Raw genomic sequence first — 20,206 nt, forward strand, 5'->3', positions numbered from 1 at the left:
ATTCTTGTGTTGTTATGTTCAAAAGTCTTATCTAGTAAGTTTCCCATAGCTCGCTATCTTTTTTTCCAAATTCTTCATGTACCCACTATCTGACAAATATAATAGAAGTAGCATTATTTACTCACCTAATATACCAAGAGCTGTTTTACAAATGGTTGGAGACTCATATGTATATTGGGCTTAAAGCCAATGCCTGTAGTGGTGCCATAGGTTTAGATAAAGAACCAGGACTGAAGCAGATTTTGAGAGCTTTTGTGTGATGATAAATTGTGTAGACTTAGGATATCCAGACCTTGTACGTTTTCCAATGCATAGCTATCATGTGTTGTACTATAGAATCAATACATTTTGTAAAAAAAAAAGTGCTTGTAAAGGGGTATACACTTCTGGGTGAATTAATTCTGTGTTTTCCTGTTTACTGTAAAAAAGTTGGGATTTTTTGGTATAGTTTTCAATTTTGTTTTATACTTACACACATTTCATGTTAATGTTGTACTCTCATTTGATTTTGATTGGCTGTGTATAATCATGGAGATTTTATCTAGATTCTTTTACTATATTTTATATGTTATTCTGTTACATTGAAGTTAGATGTACCTCAAATCATTATAGTTACATTGGTAATATGGTGAGATTGCTATCATATCACTGTGTCATTTCCATTATGTTCATCTAATTTCCAATGGAGATGTCTGGTCAGAAGTGGTTTGTTTGGTTCAGTTGCTGGGCCCTCCTTGGATATTGGTGCTTTATGTGAAGTGGAATAACTTAGGGTAGGTCACTTTAGCTGGATTTGGTCAGGGCAATAAAGAGAGATGTAATGCTTATGTTATTGCTCCTCTCTCTCAAGGTAAAATTGTGTGGTCTGAGATGGTATCATGTTTGTTTTGGAGAAATATCACAGACCAATAACCTTGAAAGGTATTGGGCATAAAGAGGTCTGCTTTTTTCAAAATTCTGTGTAGGTGTCATAGTATGGCACCATTTGCTGGTTAGGAAGTCATCTGATTTGATTTTAGTGATGGTGTTCACTGTGTTTTTTTAGTCTTTGAAACCAGTGACTCCACAGGTACTTACTTTTGGTAAATTTGTCACCAGTCTCTACTTCTGTGTACCAGAGTAGTATGTGATATCTGATAGCCAGGGGTTTGAAACTATTTTTTTAAGAATTCTGTACTGACTGGATTTCCGGATTATGAGGTCCTAGGCTATAGGAACTTTAGTATTTGCTGCTATTTACAATAAGTGACACATAAGATTGGTAAAGACACCAATTTTGGAGATGGAGAGGCAAGGCTGAAGGGGAGGAGGAGGCCTTTATTTGAAGATAACAATTCTTGTGTTGTTATGTTCAAAAGTCTTATCTAGTAAGTTTCCCATAGCTCGCTATCTTTTTTTCCAAATTCTTCATGTACCCACTATCTGACAAATATAATAGAAGTAGCATTATTTACTCACCTAATATTCCAAGCGCTGTTTTACAAATGGTTGGAGACTCATATGTATATTGGGATTAAAGCCAATGCCTGTAGTGGTGCCATAGGTTTAGATAAAGAACCAGGACTGAAGCAGATTTTGAGAGCTTTTGTGTGATGATAAATTGTGTAGACTTAGGATATCCAGACCTTGTACGTTTTCCAATGCGTAGCTATCATGTGTTGTACTATAGAATCAATACATTTTGTAAAAAAAAAGTACTAGTAAAGGGGTATACACTCCTGGGTGAATTAATTCTGTGTTTTCCTGTTTATTGTAAAAAAGTTGGACATTTTTTGGTATAGTTTTCAATTTTGTTTTATACTTGCACACATTTCATGTTAATGTTGTACTCTCATTTGATTTTGATTGGCTGTGTATAATCATGGAGATTTTATCTAGATTATTTTACTATATTTTATATGTTATTCTGTTACATTGAAGTTAGATGTACCTCAAATTATTATAGTTACATTGGTAATATGGTGAGATTGCTATCATATCACTGTGTCATTTCCATTATGTTCATCTAATTTCCAATGGAGATGTCTGGTCAGAAGTGGTTTGTTTGGTTCAGTTGCTGGGCCCTCCTTGGATATTGGTGCTTCATGTGAAGTGGAATAACTTAGGGTAGGTCCTTTTAGCTGGATTTGGTCAGGGCAGTAACGAGGAGATGTAATGCTTATGTTATTGCTCCTCTCTCTCAAGGTAAAATTGTGTGGTCTCAGATGGTATCATGTTTGTTTTGGAGAAATACCACAGACCAATAACCTTGAAAAGTATTGGGAATAAAGAGGTCTGCTTTTTTCAAAATTCTGTGTAGGTGTCATAGTATGGCGCCACTTGCTGGTTAGGAAGTCATCTGATTTGATTTTAGTGATGGTGTTCACTGTGTTTTTTTAGTCTTTGAAACCAGTGACTCCACAGGGACTTGGTTTTGGTAAATTTGTCACCAGTCTCTACTTCTGTGTACCAGAGAAGTATGTGATATCTGATAGCCAGGGGTTTGAAACTATTTTTTTAAGAATTCTGTACTGACTGGATTTCCGGATTATGAGGTCCTAGGCTATAGGAACTTTAGTATTTGCTGCTATTTACAATAAGTGACACATAAGATTGGTAAAGACACCAATTTTGGAGATGGAGAGGCAAGGCTGAAGGGGAGGAGGAGGCCTTTATTTGAAGATAACAATTCTTGTGTTGTTATGTTCAAAAGTCTTACCTAGTAAGTTTCCCATAGGAAGGTATTGGAAATAGAGACATATTTTTTTTTCAAAATTCCATGTAGGTGTCGTGGTATGGCACCATTTGCTTGTTAGGAAGTCATATGAGTTTATTTTACATGATGGTGTTCATTATGTTATTTTAGTCTTTGAAGCCAGTGACTCCATAGGGACTTGTTTTTTGATAAAATTTGTCACCAGTCTCTACTTATTTGTCCCAGAGTAGTATGTGATATCTCATAGGCAGGGATTTGAAACAATTTTTTTAAGAATTCTGGACTGACTGGTTTCCTGGATGATGAGGTCTTAGGCTATGGGAACTTTACTGTCTGCTGATTTTTATAATAAGTAACGCAAAGAATTGGTAAAGACACCAATTTTGGAGATGGAGAGGAAAGGCTGAAGGGGAGGAGGAGGCCTTTATTTGAAGATAACAATTCTTGTGTTGTTATGTTCAAAAGTCTTATCTAGTAAGTTTCCCATAGCTCGCTATCTTTTTTTCCAAATTCTTCATGTACCCACTATCTGACAAATATAATAGAAGTAGCATTATTTACTCACCTAATATTCCAAGAGCTGTTTTACAAATGGTTGGAGACTCATATGTATATTGGGCTTAAAGCCAATGCCTGTAGTGGTGCCATAGGTTTAGATAAAGAACCAGGACTGAAGCAGATTTTGAGAGCTTTTGTGTGATGATAAATTGTGTAGACTTAGGATATACAGACCTTGTACGTTTTCCAATGCATATCTATCATGTGTTGTACTATAGAATATATACATTTTGGGAAAAAAATGTGCTTGTAAAGGGGTATACACTTCTGGGTGAATTAATTCTGTGTTTTTCCTGTTTATTGTAAAAAAGTTGGGATTTTTTGGTATAGTTTTCAATTTTGTTTTATACTTGCACACATTTCATGTTAATGTTGTACTCTCATTTGATTTTGATTGGCTGTGTATAATCATGGAGATTTTAACTAGATTCTTTTACTATATGTTATATGTTATTCTGTTACATTGAAGTTAGATGTACCTCAAATCATTATAGTTACATTGGTAATATGGTGAGATTGCTATCATATCACTGTGTCATTTCCATTATGTTCATCTAATTTCCAATGGAGATGTCTGGTCAGAAGTGGTTTGTTTGGTTCAGTTGCTGGGCCCTCCTTGGATATTGGTGCTTCATGTGAAGTGGAATAACTTAGGGTAGGTGCCTTTAGCTGGATTTGATCAGGGCAATAAAGAGAGATGTAATGCTTATGTTATTGCTCCTCTCTCTCAAGGTAAAATTGTGTGGTCTGAGATGGTATCAGGTTTGTTTTGGATAAATACCACAGACCAATAACCTTGAAAGGTATTGGGAATAAAGAGGTCTGCTTTTTTCAAAATTCTGTGTAGGTGTCATAGTATGGCGCCATTTGCTGGTTAGGAAGTCATCTGATTTGATTTTAGTGATGGTGTTCACTGTGTTTTTTTAGTCTTTGAAACCAGTGACTCCACAGGGACTTGGTTTTGGTAAATTTGTCACCAGTCTCTACTTCTGTGTACCAGAGTAGTATGTGATATCTGATAGCCAGGGGTTTGAAACTATTTTTTTAAGAATTCTGTACTGACTGGATTTCTGGATTATGAGGTCCTAGGCTATAGGAACTTTAGTATTGGCTGCTATTTACAATAAGTGACACATAAAATTGGTAAAGACACCAATTTTGGAGATGGAGAGGCAAGGCTGAAGGGGAGGAGGAGGCCTTTATTTGAAGATAACTATTCTTGTGTTGTTATGTTCAAAAGTCTTATCTAGTAAGTTTCCCATAGGAAGGTATTGGGAATAGAGACATATATTTTTTTCAAAATTCCATGTAGGTGTCGTGGTATGGCACCATTTGCATGTTAGGAAGTCATATGAATTTATTTTACATGATGGTGTTCATTATGTTATTTTAGTCTTTGAAGCCAGTGACTCCATAGGGACTTGTTTTTTTATTAAATTTGCCACCAGTCTCTACTTATTTGTCCCAGAGTAGTATGTGATATCTCATAGGCAGGGATTTGAAACTATTTTTTTAAGAATTCTGGACTGACTGGTTTCCTGGATGATGAGGTCTTAGGCTATGGGAACTTTACTGTCTGCTGATTTTTATAATAAGTAACGCAAAGAATTGGTAAAGACACCAATTTTGGAGATGGAGAGGAAAGGCTGAAGGGGAGGAGAAGGCCTTTATTTGAAGATAACAATTCTTGTGTTGTTATGTTCAAAAGTCTTATCTAGTAAGTTTCCCATAGCTCGCTATCTTTTTTCCAAATTCTTCATGTACCCACTATCTGACAAATATAATAGAAGTAGCATTATTTACTCACCTAATATTCCAAGAGCTGTTTTACAAATGGTTGGAGACTCATATGTATATTGGGCTTAAAGCCAATGCCTGTAGTGGTGCCATAGGTTTAGATAAAGAACCAGGACTGAAGCAGATTTTGAGAGCTTTTGTGTGATGATAAATTGTGTAGACTTAGGATATCCAGACCTTGTACGTTTTCCAATGCATAGCTATCATGTGTTGTACTATAGAATCAATACATTTTGTAAAAAAAAAAGTGCTTGTAAAGGGGTATACAATTCTGGGTGAATTAATTCTGTGTTTTCCTGTTTACTGTAAAAAAGCTGAGATTTTTTGGTATAGCTTTCAATTTTGTTTTATACTTACACACATTTCATGTTAATGTTGTACTCTCATTTGATTTTGATTGGCTGTGTATAATCATGGAGATTTTATCTAGATTATTTTACTATATTTTATATGTTATTCTGTTACATTGAAGTTAGATGTATCTCAAATCATTATAGTTACATTGGTAATATGGTGAGATTGCTATCATATCATTGTGTCATTTCCATTATGTTCATCTAATTTCCAATGGAGATGTCTGGTCAGAAGTGGTTTGTTTGGTTCAGTTGCTGGGCCCTCCTTGGATATTGGTGCTTCATGTGAAGTGGAACAACTTAGGGTAGGTCCCTTTAGCTGGATTTGGTCAGGGCAATAAAGAGAGATGTAATGCTTATGTTATTGCTCCTCTCTCTCAAGGTAAAATTGTGTGGTCTGAGATGGTATCATGTTTGTTTTGGAGAAATACCACAGACCAATAACCTTGAAAGGTATTGGGCATAAAGAGGTCTGCTTTTTTTAAAATTCTGTGTAGGTGTCATAGTATGGCAGCATTTGCTGGTTAGGAAGTCATCTGATTTGATTTTAGTGATGGTGTTCACTGTGTTTTTATAGTCTTTGAAACCAGTGACTCCACAGGGACTTGGTTTTGGAAAATTTGTCACCAGTCTCTACTTCTGTGTACCAGAGTAGAATGTGATACCTGATAGCTAGGGGTTTGAAACTATTTTTTTAAGAATTCTGTACTGACTGGATTTCCGGATTATGAGGTCCTAGGCTATAGGAACTTTAGTATTTGCTGCTATTTACAATAAGTGACACAAAAGATTGGTAAAGACACCAATTTTTTAGATGGAGAGGCAAGGCTGAAGGGGAGGAGGAGGCCTTTATTTGAACATAAAAATTCTTGTGTTGTTATGTTCAAAAGTCTTATCTAGTAAGTTTCCCATAGGAAGGTATTGGGAATAGAGACATATTTTTTTTTCAAAATTCCATGTAGGTGTCGTGGTATGGCACCATTTGCTTTTTAGGAAGTCATATGAATTTATTTTACATGATGGTGTTCATTATGTTATTTTAGTCTTTGAAGCCAGTGACTCCATAGGGACTTGTTTTTTTATTAAATTTGCCACCAGTCTCTACTTATTTGTTCCAGAGTAGTATGTGATATCTCATAGGCAGGGATTTGAGACTATTTTTTTAAGAATTCTGGACTGACTGGTGTCCTTGATGATGAGATCTTAGGCTATGGGAACTTTACTGTCTGCTGATTTGTATAATAAGTAACGCAAAGAATTGGTAAAGACACCAATTTTGGAGATGGAGAGGAAAGGCTGAAGGGGAGGAGGAGGCCTTTATTTGAAGATAACAATTCTTGTGTTGTTATGTTCAAAAGTCTTATCTAGTAAGTTTCCCATAGCTCGCTATCTTTTTTTCCAAATTCTTCTTGTACCCACTATCTGACAAATATAATAGAAGTAGCATTATTTACTCACCTAATATTCAAAGAGCTGTTTTACAAATGGTTGGATACTGATATGTATATTGGGCTTAAAGCCAATGCCTGTAGTGGTGCCATAGGTTTAGATAAAGAACCAGGACTGAAGCAGATTTTGAGAGCTTTTGTGTGATGATAAATTGTGTAGACTTAGGATATCCAGACCTTGTACGTTTTCCAATGCGTAGCTATCATGTGTTGTACTATAGAATCAATAAATTTTGTAAAAAAAAAGTACTAGTAAAGGGGTATACACTTCTGGGTGAATTAATTCTGTGTTTTCCTGTTTATTGTAAAAAAGTTGGACATTTTTTGGTATAGTTTTCAATTTTGTTTTATACTTGCACACATTTCATGTTAATGTTGTACTCTCATTTGATTTTGATTGGCTGTGTATAATCATGGAGATTTTATCTAGATTATTTTACTATATTTTATATGTTATTCTGCTACATTGAAGTTAGATGTACCTCAAATCATTATAGTTACATTGGTAATATGGTGAGATTGCTATCATATCACTGTGTCATTTCCATTATGTTCATCTAATTTCCAATGGAGATGTCTGGTCAGAAGTGGTTTGTTTGGTTCAGTTGCTGGGCCCTCCTTGGATATTGGTGCTTCATGTGAAGTGGAATAACTTAGGGTAGGTCCCTTTAGCTGGATTTGGTCAGGGCAATAAAGAGAGATGTAATGCTTATGTTATTGCTCCTCTCTCTCAAGGTAAAATTGTGTGGTCTGAGATGGTATCATGTTTGTTTTGGAGAAATACCACAGACCAGTAACCTTGAAAGGTATTGGGAATAAAGAGGTCTGCTTTTTTCAAAATTCTGTGTAGGTGTCATAGTATGGCGCCACTTGCTGGTTAGGAAGTCATCTGATTTGATTTTAGTGATGGTGTTCACTGTGTTTTTTTAGTCTTTGAAACCAGTGACTCCACAGGGACTTGGTTTTGGTAAATTTGTCACCAGTCTCTACTTCTGTGTACCAGAGTAGTATGTGATATCTGATAGCCAGGGGTTTGAAACTATTTTTTTAAGAATTCTGTACTGACTGGATTTCCGGATTATGAGGTCCTAGGCTATAGGAACTTTAGTATTTGCTGCTATTTACAATAAGTGACACATAGGATTGGTAAAGACACCAATTTTGGAGATGGAGAGGCAAGGCTGAAGGGGAGGAGGAGGCCTTTATTTGAAGATAACAATTCTTGTGTTGTTATGTTCAAAAGTCTTATCTAGTAAGTTTCCCATAGGAAGGTATTGGGAATAGAGACACTTTTTTTATTTTCAAAATTCCATGTAGGTGTCGTGGTATGGCACCATTTGCTTGTTAGGAAGTCATATGAGTTTATTTTACATGATGGTGTTCATTATGTTATTTTAGTCTTTGAAGCCAGTGACTCCATAGGGACTTGTTTTTTGATTAAATTTGCCACCAGTCTCTACTTATTTGTTCCAGAGTAGTATGTGATATCTCATAGGCAGGGATTTGAAACTATTTTTTTAAGAATTCTGGACTGACTGGTTTCCTTGATGATGAGGTCTTAGGCTATGGGAACTTTACTGTCTGCTGATTTTTATAATAAGTAACGCAAAGAATTGGTAAAGACACCAATTTTGGAGATGGAGAGGAAAGGCTGAAGGGGAGGAGGAGGCCTTTATTTGAAGATAACAATTCTTGTGTTGTTATGTTCAAAAGTCTTATCTAGTAAGTTTCCCATAGCTCGCTATCTTTTTTTCCAAATTCTTCTTGTACCCACTATCTGACAAATATAATAGAAGTAGCATTATTTACTCACCTAATATTCAAAGAGCTGTTTTACAAATGGTTGGAGACTCATATGTATATTGGGCTTAAAGCCAATGCCTGTAGTGGTGCCATAGGTTTAGATAAAGAACCAGGACTGAAGCAGATTTTGAGAGCTTTTGTGTGATGATAAATTGTGTAGACTTAGGATATCCAGACCTTGTACGTTTTCCAATGCGTAGCTATCATGTGTTGTACTATAGAATCAATACATTTTGTAAAAAAAAAGTACTAGTAAAGGGGTATACACTTCTGGGTGAATTAATTCTGTGTTTTCCTGTTTATTGTAAAAAAGTTGGACATTTTTTGGTATAGTTTTCAATTTTGTTTTATACTTGCACACATTTCATGTTAATGTTGTACTCTCATTTGATTTTGATTGGCTGTGTATAATCATGGAGATTTTATCTAGATTATTTTACTATATTTTATATGTTATTCTGTTACATTGAAGTTAGATGTACCTCAAATTATTATAGTTACATTGGTAATATGGTGAGATTGCTATCATATCACTGTGTCATTTCCATTATGTTCATCTAATTTCCAATGGAGATGTCTGGTCAGAAGTGGTTTGTTTGGTTCAGTTGCTGGGCCCTCCTTGGATATTGGTGCTTCATGTGAAGTGGAATAACTTAGGGTAGGTCCCTTTAGTTGGATTTGGTCAGGGCAATAAAGAGAGATGTAATGCTTATGTTATTGCTCCTCTCTCTCTCAAGGTAAAATTGTGTGGTCTCAGATGGTATCATGTTTGTTTTGGAGAAATACCACAGACCAATAACCTTGAAAAGTATTGGGAATAAAGAGGTCTGCTTTTTTCAAAATTCTGTGTAGGTGTCATAGTATGGCGCCATTTGCTGGTTAGGAAGTCATCTGATTTGATTTTAGTGATGGTGTTCACTATGTTTTTTTAGTCTTTGAAACCAGTGACTCCACAGGGACTTGGTTTTGGTAAATTTGTCACCAGTCTCTACTTCTGTGTACCAGAGAAGTATGTGATATCTGACAGCCAGGGGTTTGAAACTATTTTTTTAAGAATTCTGTACTGACTGGATTTCCGCATTATGAGGTCCTAGGCTATAGGAACTTTAGTATTTGCTGCTATCTACAATAAATGAAACATAAGATTGGTAAAGACACCAATTTTGGAGATGGAGAGGCAAGGCTGAAGGGGAGGAGGAGGCCTTTATTTGAAGATAACAATTCTTGTGTTGTTATGTTCAAAAGTCTTATTTAGTAAGTTTCCCATAGGAAGGTATTGGGAATAGAGACATATATTTTTTTCAAAATTCCATGTAGGTGTCGTGGTATGGCACCATTTGCTTGTTAGGAAGTCATATGAGTTTATTTTACATGATGGTGTTCATTATGTTATTTTAGTCTTTGAAGCCAGTGACTCCATAGGGACTTGTTTTTTGATTAAATTTGCCACCAGTCTCTACTTATTTGTCCCAGAGTAGTATGTGATATCTCATAGGCAGGGATTTGAAACTATTTTTTTTATGAATTCTGGACTGACTGGTTTCCTGGATGATGAGGTCTTAGGCTATGGGAACTTTACTGTCTGCTGATTTTTATAATAAGTAACGCAAAGAATTGGTAAAGACACCAATTTTGGAGATGGAGAGGAAAGGCTGAAGGGGAGGAGGAGGCCTTTATTTGAAGATAATTCTTGTGTTGTTATGTTCAAAAGTCTTATCTAGTAAGTTTCCCATAGCTCGCTATCTTTTTTTCCAAATTCTTCATGTACCCACTATCTGACAAATATAATAGAAGTAGCATTATTTACTCACCTAATATACCAAGAGCTGTTTTACAAATGGTTGGAGACTCATATGTATATTGGGCTTAAAGCCAATGCCTGTAGTGGTGCCATAGGTTTAGATAAAGAACCAGGACTGAAGCAGATTTTGAGAGCTTTTGTGTGATGATAAATTGTGTAGACTTAGGATATCCAGACCTTGTACGTTTTCCAATGCATAGCTATCATGTGTTGTACTATAGAATCAATACATTTTGTAAAAAAAAAAGTGCTTGTAAAGGGGTATACACTTCTGGGTGAATTAATTCTGTGTTTTCCTGTTTACTGTAAAAAAGTTGGGATTTTTTGGTATAGTTTTCAATTTTGTTTTATACTTACACACATTTCATGTTAATGTTGTACTCTCATTTGATTTTGATTGGCTGTGTATAATCATGGAGATTTTATCTAGATTCTTTTACTATATTTTATATGTTATTCTGTTACATTGAAGTTAGATGTACCTCAAATCATTATAGTTACATTGGTAATATGGTGAGATTGCTATCATATCACTGTGTCATTTCCATTATGTTCATCTAATTTCCAATGGAGATGTCTGGTCAGAAGTGGTTTGTTTGGTTCAGTTGCTGGGCCCTCCTTGGATATTGGTGCTTCATGTGAAGTGGAATAACTTAGGGTAGGTCCCTTTAGCTGGATTTGGTCAGGGCAATAAAGAGAGATGTAATGCTTATGTTATTGCTCCTCTCTCTCAAGGTAAAATTGTGTGGTCTGAGATGGTATCATGTTTGTTTTGGAGAAATACCACAGACCAATAACCTTGAAAGGTATTGGGAATAAAGAGGTCTGCTTTTTTCAAAATTCTGTGTAGGTGTCATAGTATGGCGCCACTTGCTGGTTAGGAAGTCATCTGATTTGATTTTAGTGATGGTGTTCACTGTGTTTTTTTAGTCTTTGAAACCAGTGACTCCACAGGGACTTGGTTTTGGTAAATTTGTCACCAGTCTCTACTTCTGTGTACCAGAGTAGTATGTGATATCTGATAGCCAGGGGTTTGAAACTATTTTTTTAAGAATTCTGTACTGACTGGATTTCCGGATTATGAGGTCCTAGGCTATAGGAACTTTAGTATTTGCTGCTATTTACAATAATTGAAACATAAGATTGGTAAAGACACCAATTTTGGAGATGGAGAGGCAAGGCTGAAGGGGAGGAGGAGGCCTTTATTTGAAGATAACAATTCTTGTGTTGTTATGTTCAAAAGTCTTATCTAGTAAGTTTCCCATAGGAAGGTATTGGGAATAGAGACATATATTTTTTTCAAAATTCCATGTAGGTGTCGTGGTATGGCACCATTTGCTTGTTAGGAAGTCATATGAGTTTATTTTACATGATGGTGTTCATTATGTTATTTTAGTCTTTGAAGCCAGTGACTCCATGGGACTAGTTTTTTTATTAAATTTGCCACCAGTCTCTACTTATTTGTCCCAGAGTAGTATGTGATATCTCATAGGCAGGGATTTGAAACTATTTTTTTTATGAATTCTGGACTGACTGGTTTCCTGGATGATGAGGTCTTAGGCTATGGGAACTTTACTGTCTGCTGATTTTTATAATAAGTAACACAAAGAATTAGTAAAGACACCAATTTTGGAGATGGAGAGGAAAGGCTGAAGGGGAGGAGGAGGCCTTTATTTGAAGATAACAATTCTTGTGTTGTTATGTTCAAAAGTCTTATCTAGTAAGTTTCCCATAGCTCGCTATCTTTTTTTCCAAATTCTTCTTGTACCCACTATCTGACAAATATAATAGAAGTAGCATTATTTACTCACCTAATATTCCAAAAGCTGTTTTACAAATGGATGGAGACTCATATGTATATTGGGCTTAAAGCCAATGCCTGTAGTGGTGCCATAGGTTTAGATAAAGAACCAGGACTGAAGCAGATTTTGAGAGCTTTTGTGTGATGATAAATTGTGTAGACTTAGGATATCCAGACCTTGTACGTTTTCCAATGCATAGCTATCATGTGTTGTACTATAGAATCAATACATTTTGTAAAAAAAAGTGCTTGTAAAGGGGTATACACTTCTGGGTGAATTAATTCTGTGTTTTCCTGTTTATTGTAAAAAAGTTGGAAATTTTTTGGTATAGTTTTCAATTTATTTTTATACTTGCACACATTTCATGTTAATGTTGTACTCTCATTTGATTTTGATTGGCTGTGTATAATCATGGAGATTTTATCTAGATTCTTTTACTATATTTTATATGTTATTCTGTTACATTGAAGTTAGATGTACCTCAAATCATAGTAGTTACATTGGTAATATGGTGAGATTGCTATCATATCACTGTGTCATTTCCATTATGTTCATCTAATTTCCAATGGAGATGTCTGGTCAGAAGTGGTTTGTTTGGTTCAGTTGCTGGTCCCTCCTTGGATATTGGTGCTTCATGTGATGTGGAATTACTTAGGGTAGGTCCCTTTAGCTGGATTTGGTCAGGGCAATAAAGAGAGATGTAATGCTTATGTTATTGCTCCTTTCTCTCAAAGTAAAATTGTGTGGTCTGAGATAGTATCATGTTTGTTTTTGAGAAATACCACAGACCAATAACCTTGATAGGTATTGGGAATAAAGAGGTCTGGTTTTTTCAAAATTCTGTGTAGGTGTCATAGTATGGCGCCATTTGCTGGTTAGGAAGTCATCTGATTTGATTTTAGTGATGGTGTTCACTGTTTTTTTTTAGTCTTTGAAACCAGTGACTCCACAGGGACTTGGTTTTGGTAAATTTGTCACCAGTCTCTACTTCTGTGTACCAGAGTAGTATGTGATATCTGATAGCCAAGGGTTTGAAACTATTTTTTTAAGAATTCTGTACTGACTGGATTTCCGGATTATGAGGTCCTAGGCTATAGGAACTTTAGTATTTGCTGCTATTTACAATAAGTGACACATAAGATTGGTAAAGACACCAATTTTGGAGATGGAGAGGCAAGGCTGAAGGGGAGGAGGAGGCCTTTATTTGAAGATAACAATTCTTGTGTTGTTATGTTCAAAAGTCTTATCTAGTAAGTTTCCCATAGGAAGGTATTGGGAATAGAGACATATTTTTTTTTCAAAATTCCATGTAGGTGTCGTGGTATGGCACCATTTGCTTGTTAGGAAGTCATATGAGTTTATTTTACATGATGGTGTTCATTATGTTATTTTAGTCTTTGAAGCCAGTGACTCCATAGGGACTTGTTTTTTGATTAAATTTGCCACCAGTCTCTACTTATTTGTCCCAGAGTAGTATGTGATATCTCATAGGCAGGGATTTGAAACTATTTTTTTAAGAATTCTGGACTGACTGGTTTCCTGGATGATGAGGTCTTAGGCTATGGGAACTTTACTGTCTGCTGATTTTTATAATAAGTAACGCAAAGAATTGGTAAAGACACCAATTTTGGAGATGGAGAGGAAAGGCTGAAGGGGAGGAGGAGGCCTTTATTTGAAGATAACAATTCTTGTGTTGTTATGTTCAAAAGTCTTATCTAGTAAGTTTCCCATAGCTCGCTATCTTTTTTTCCAAATTCTTCATGTATCCACTATCTGACAAATATAATTGAAGTAGCATTATTTACTCACCTAATATACCAAGAGCTGTTTTACAAATGGTTGGAGACTCATATGTATATTGGGCTAATAGCCAGTGCCTGTAGTGGTGCCATAGGTTTAGATAAAGAGCCAGGACTGAAGCAGATTTTGAGAGCTTTTGTGTGATGATAAATTGTGTAGACTTAGGATATCCAGACCTTGTACGTTTTCCAATGCATAGCTATCATGTGTTGTACTATAGAATCGATACATTTTGTAAAAAAAAAGTGCTTGTAAAGGGGTATACACTTCTGGGTGAATTAATTCTGTTTTCCTGTTTACTGTAAAAAAGTTGGGATTTTTTGGTATAGTTTTCAATTTTGTTTTATACTTGCACACATTTCATGTTAATGTTGTACTCTCATTTGATTTTGATTGGCTGTGTATAATCATGGAGATTTTATCTAGATTCTTTTACTATATTTTATATGTTATTCTGTTACATTGAAGTTAGATGTACCTCAAATCATTATAGTTACATTGGTAATATGGTGAGATTGCTATCATATCACTGTGTCATTTCCATTATGTTCATCTAATTTCCAATGGAGATGTCTGGTCAGAAGTGGTTTGTTTGGTTCAGTTGCTGGGCCCTCCTTGGATATTGGTGCTTCATGTGATGTGGAATTACTTAGGGTAGGTCCCTTTTGCTGGATTTGGTCAGGGCAATAAAGAGAGATGTAATGCTTATGTTATTGCTCCTTTCTCTCAAAGTAAAATTGTGTGGTCTGAGATGGTATCATGTTTGTTTTTGAGAAATACCACAGACCAATAACCTTGAAAGGTATTGGGAATAAAGAGGTCTGCTTTTTTCAAAATGCTGTGTAGGTGTCATAGTATGGCGCCATTTGCTGGTTAGGAAGTCATCTGATTTGATTTTAGTGATGGTGTTCACTGTTTTTTTTAGTCTTTGAAACCAGTGACTCCACAGGGACTTGATTTTGGTAAATTTGTCACCAGTCTCTACTTCTGTGTACCAGAGTAGTATGTGATATCTGATAGCCAAGGGTTTGAAACTATTTTTTTAAGAATTCTGTACTGACTGGATTTCCGGATTATGAGGTCCTAGGCTATAGGAACTTTAGTATTTGCTGCTATTTACAATAAGTGACACATAAGATTGGTAAAGACACCAATTTTGGAGATGGAGAGGCAAGGCTGAAGGGGAGGAGGAGGCCTTTATTTGAAGATAACAATTCTTGTGTTGTTATGTTCAAAAGTCTTATCTAGTAAGTTTCCCATAGGAAGGTATTGGGAATAGAGACGTATTTTTTTTTCAAAATTCCATGTAGGTGTCGTGGTATGGCACCATTTGCTTGTTAGGAAGTCATATGAGTTTATTTTACATGATGGTGTTCATTATGTTATTTTAGTCTTTGAAGCCAGTGACTCCATAGGGACTTGTTTTTTGATTAAATTTGCCACCAGTCTCTACTTATTTGTCCCAGAGTAGTATGTGATATCTCATAGGCAGGGATTTGAAACTATTTTTTTAAGAATTCTGGACTGACTGGTTTCCTGGATGATGAGGTCTTAGGCTATGGGAACTTTACTGTCTGCTGATTTTTATAATAAGTAACGCAAAGAATTGGTAAAGACACCAATTTTGGAGATGGAGAGGAAAGGCTGAAGGGGAGGAGGAGGCCTTTATTTGAAGATAACAATTCTTGTGCTGTTATGTTCAAAAGTCTTATCTAGTAAGTTTCCCATAGCTCGCTATCTTTTTTTCCAAATTCTTCATGTACCCACTATCTGACAAATATAATTGAAGTAGCATTATTTACTCACCTAATATACCAAGAGCTGTTTTACAAATGGTTGGAGACTCATATGTATATTGGGCTTATAGCCAATGCCTGTAGTGGTGCCATAGGTTTAGATAAAGAACCAGGACTGAAGCAGATTTTGAGAGCTTTTGTGTGATGATAAATTGTGTAGACTTAGGATATCCAGACCTTGTACGTTTTCCAATGCATAGCTATCATGTGTTGTACTATAGAATCGATACATTTTGTAAAAAAAAAGTGCTTGTAAAGGGGTATACACTTCTGGGTGAATTAATTCTGTGTTTTCCTGTTTACTGTAAAAAAGTTGGGATTTTTTGGTATAGTTTTCAATTTTGTTTTATACTTGCACACATTTCATGTTAATGTTGTACTCTCATTTGATTTTGATTGGCTGTGTATAATCATGGAGATTTTATCTAGATTATTTTACTATATTTTATATGTTATTCTGTTACATTGAAGTTAGATGTACCTCAAATCATTATAGTTACATTGGTAATATGGTGAGATTGCTATCATATCACTGTGTCATTTCCATTATGTTCATCTAATTTCCAATGGAGATGTCTGGTCAGAAGTGGTTTGTTTGGTTCAGTTGCTGGGACCTCCTTGGATATTGGTGCTTCATGTGAAGTGGAATAACTTAGGGTAGGTCCCTTTAGCTGGATTTGGTCAGGGCAATAAAGAGAGATGTAATGCTTATGTTATTGCTCCTCTCTCTCAAAGTAAAATTGTGTGGTCTGAGATGGTATCATGTTTGTTTTTGAGAAATACCACAGACAAATAACCTTGAAAGGTATTGGGAATAAAGAGGTCTGCTTTTTTCAAAATTCTGTGTAGGTGTCATAGTATGGCGCCATTTGCTGGTTAGGAAGTCATCTGATTTGATTTTAGTGATGGTGTTCACTGTTTTTTTTTAGTCTTTGAAACCAGTGACTCCACAGGGACTTGGTTTTGGTAAATTTGTCACCAGTCTCTACTTCTGTGTACCAGAGTAGTATGTGATATCTGATAGCCAAGGGTTTGAAACTATTTTTTTAAGAATTCTGTACTGACTGGATTTCCGGATTATCAGGTCCTAGGCTATAGGAACTTTAGTATTTGCTGCTATTTACAATAAGTGACACATAAGATTGGTAAAGACACCAATTTTGGAGATGGAGAGGCAAGGCTGAAGGGGAGGAGGAGGCCTTTATTTGAAGATAACAATTCTTGTGTTGTTATGTTCAAAAGTCTTATCTAGTAAGTTTCCCATAGGAAGGTATTGGGAATAGAGACATATTTTTTTTTCAAAATTCCATGTAGGTGTCGTGGTATGGCACCATTTGCTTGTTAGGAAGTCATATGAGTTTATTTTACATGATGGTGTTCATTATGTTATTTTAGTCTTTGAAGCCAGTGACTCCATAGGGACTGTTTTTTTATTAAATTTGCCACCAGTCTCTACTTATTTGTCCCAGAGTAGTATGTGATATCTCATAGGCAGGGATTTGAAACTATTTTTTTAAGAATTCTGGAATGACTGGTTTCCTGGATGATGAGGTCTTAGGCTATGGGAAATTTACTGTCTGCTGATTTTTATAATAAGTAACGCAAAGAATTGGTAAAGACACCAATTTTGGAGATGGAGAGGAAAGGCTGAAGGGGAGGAGGAGGCCTTTATTTGAAGATAACAATTCTTGTGTTGTTATGTTCAAAAGTCTTATCTAGTAAGTTTCCCATAGCTCGCTATCTTTTTTTCCAAATTCTTCATGTACCCACTATCTGACAAATATAATTGAAGTAGCATTATTTACTCACCTAATATTCCAAGAGCTGTTTTACAAATGGTTGGAGACTCATATGTATATTGGGCTTAAAGCCAATGCCTGTAGTGGGGCCATAGGTTTAGATAAAGAACCAGGACTGAAGCAGATTTTGAGAGCTTTTGTGTGATGATAAATTGTGTAGACTTAGGATATCCAGACCTTGTACGTTTTCCAATGCATAGCTATCATGTGTTGTACTATAGAATCGATACATTTTGTAAAAAAAAAGTGCTTGTAAAGGGGTATACACTTCTGGGTGAATTAATTCTGTTTTCCTGTTTACTGTAAAAAAGTTGGGATTTTTTGGTATAGTTTTCAATTTTGTTTTATACTTGCACACATTTCATGTTAATGTTGTACTCTCATTTGATTTTGATTGGCTGTGTATAATCATGGAGATTTTATCTAGATTATTTTACTATATTTTATATGTTATTCTGTTACATTGAAGTTAGATGTACCTCAAATCATAGTAGTTACATTGGTAATATGGTGAGATTGCTATCATATCACTGTGTCATTTCCATTATGTTCATCTAATTTCCAATGGAGATGTCTGGTCAGAAGTGGTTTGTTTGGTTCAGTTGCTGGGCCCTCCTTGGATATTGGTGCTTCATGCGAAGTGGAATAACTTAGGGTAGGTCCCTTTTGCTGGATTTGGTCAAGGCAATAAAGAGAGATGTAATGCTTATGTTATTGCTCCTCTCTCTCAAGGTAAAATTGTGTGGTCTGAGATGGTATCATGTTTGTTTTGGAGAAATACCACAGACCAATAACCTTAAAAGGTATTGGGAATAAAGAGGTCTGCTTTTTTCAAAATTCTGTGTAGGTGTCATAGTATGGCGCCATTTGCTGGTTAGGAAGTCATCTGATTTTATTTTAGTGATGGTGTTCACTGTTTTTTTTTTAGTCTTTGAAACTAGTGACTCCACAGGGACTTGGTTTTGGTAAATTTGTCACCAGTCTCTACTTCTGTGTACCAGAGTAGTATGTGATATCTGATAGCCAGGGGTTTGAAATTATTTTTTTAAGAATTCTGTACTGACTGGATTTCCGGATTATGAGGTCCTAGGCTATAGGAACTTTAGTATTTGCTGCTATTTACAATAAGTGACACATAAGATTGGTAAAGACACCAATTTTGGAGATGGAGAGGCAAGGCTGAAGGGGAGGAGGAGGCCTTTATTTGAAGATAACAATTCTTGTGTTGTTATGTTCAAAAGTTTTATCTAGTAAGTTTCCCATAGGAAGGTATTGGGAATAGAGACATATTTTTTTTTCAAAATTCCATGTAGGTGTCGTGGTATGGCACCATTTGCTTGTTAGGAAGTCATATGAGTTTATTTTACATGATTGTGTTCATTATGTTATTTTAGTCTTTGAAGCCAGTGACTCCACAGGGACTTGTTTTTTGATTAAATTTGCCACCAGTCTCTACTTATTTGTCCCAGAGTAGTATGTGATATCTCATAGGCAGGGATTTGAAACTATTTTTTTAAGAATTCTGGAATGACTGGTTTCCTGGATGATGAGGTCTTAGGCTATGGGAAATTTACTGTCTGCTGATTTTTATAATAAGTAACGCAAAGAATTGGTAAAGACACCAATTTTGGAGATGGAGAGGAAAGGCTGAAGGGGAGGAGGAGGCCTTTATTTGAAGATAACAATTCTTGTGTTGTTATGTTCAAAAGTCTTAACTAGTAAGTTTCCCATAGCTCGCTATCTTTTTTTCCAAATTCTTCATGTACTTACTATCTGACAAATATAATTGAAGTAGCATTATTTACTCACCTAATATTCCAAGAGCTGTTTTACAAATGGTTGGAGACTCATATGTATATTGGGCTTAAAGCCAATGCCTGTAGTGGGGCCATAGGTTTAGATAAAGAACCAGGACTGAAGCAGATTTTGAGAGCTTTTGTGTGATGATAAATTGTGTAGACTTAGGATATCCAGACCTTGTACGTTTTCCAATGCATAGCTATCATGTGTTGTACTATAGAATCGATACATTTTGTAAAAAAAAAGTGCTTGTAAAGGGGTATACACTTCTGGGTGAATTAATTCTGTTTTCCTGTTTACTGTAAAAAAGTTGGGATTTTTTGGTATAGTTTTCAATTTTGTTTTATACTTGCACACATTTCATGTTAATGTTGTACTCTCATTTGATTTTGATTGGCTGTGTATAATCATGGAGATTTTATCTAGATTATTTTACTATATTTTATATGTTATTCTGTTACATTGAAGTTAGATGTACCTCAAATCATAGTAGTTACATTGGTAATATGGTGAGATTGCTATCATATCACTGTGTCATTTCCATTATGTTCATCTAATTTCCAATGGAGATGTCTGGTCAGAAGTGGTTTGTTTGGTTCAGTTGCTGGGCCCTCCTTGGATATTGGTGCTTCATGCGAAGTGGAATAACTTAGGGTAGGTCCCTTTTGCTGGATTTGGTCAAGGCAATAAAGAGAGATGTAATGCTTATGTTATTGCTCCTCTCTCTCAAGGTAAAATTGTGTGGTCTGAGATG

The sequence above is a fragment of the Rhinoderma darwinii genome (genome assembly GCF_050947455.1).
Source record: "Rhinoderma darwinii isolate aRhiDar2 chromosome 2 unlocalized genomic scaffold, aRhiDar2.hap1 SUPER_2_unloc_18, whole genome shotgun sequence".
In the NCBI taxonomy this organism is placed as follows: domain Eukaryota; kingdom Metazoa; phylum Chordata; class Amphibia; order Anura; family Rhinodermatidae; genus Rhinoderma; species Rhinoderma darwinii.